The 250-nt window shown below is 47.2% G+C and overlaps 1 protein-coding gene across 1 annotated transcript in view; it reads left to right on the top strand.

Moving 5' to 3' along the window:
• The window catches only part of LOC119585859 (uncharacterized protein YGR130C-like), a gene marked incomplete at its 3' end in the record, with an annotated part of 16,010 nt that extends 15,760 nt beyond the window's left edge, over nucleotides 1–250 (top strand). The window contains 1 exon segment of the mRNA XM_037934591.1: nucleotides 4–250.

Genomic DNA, 250 nt, shown 5'->3' with positions numbered 1-250 from the left:
CAGGTTGTTGGGTATCGGTTCTGTTCATGAATCCTGATGAATTTTTTGTCGCCTGATGTGATGGTGAAGCCTGTGCTTGCCCTTGATTTCCTTGTGGCCATCCCTTTTCCAGCGGGGCTTGGCTGCCTACGGTGCTAGCTTCAACTGGGAAAGTGGGGAGGGGTATGCTGTGCCTTGCTTTTTCTTTGTATCTCTTTGTCCCTCTCCCTTTGAAGCCATAATTGCAAAAAAGTAGCTTGAATATGATACA

Source organism: Penaeus monodon, chromosome 20, assembly GCF_015228065.2.
Source record: "Penaeus monodon isolate SGIC_2016 chromosome 20, NSTDA_Pmon_1, whole genome shotgun sequence".
NCBI classification, from domain to species: Eukaryota; Metazoa; Arthropoda; class Malacostraca; order Decapoda; family Penaeidae; genus Penaeus; species Penaeus monodon.
The sequence above is the reverse complement of the archived record's forward strand: the minus strand, read 5'-3'. Positions and strand labels throughout refer to the sequence as shown.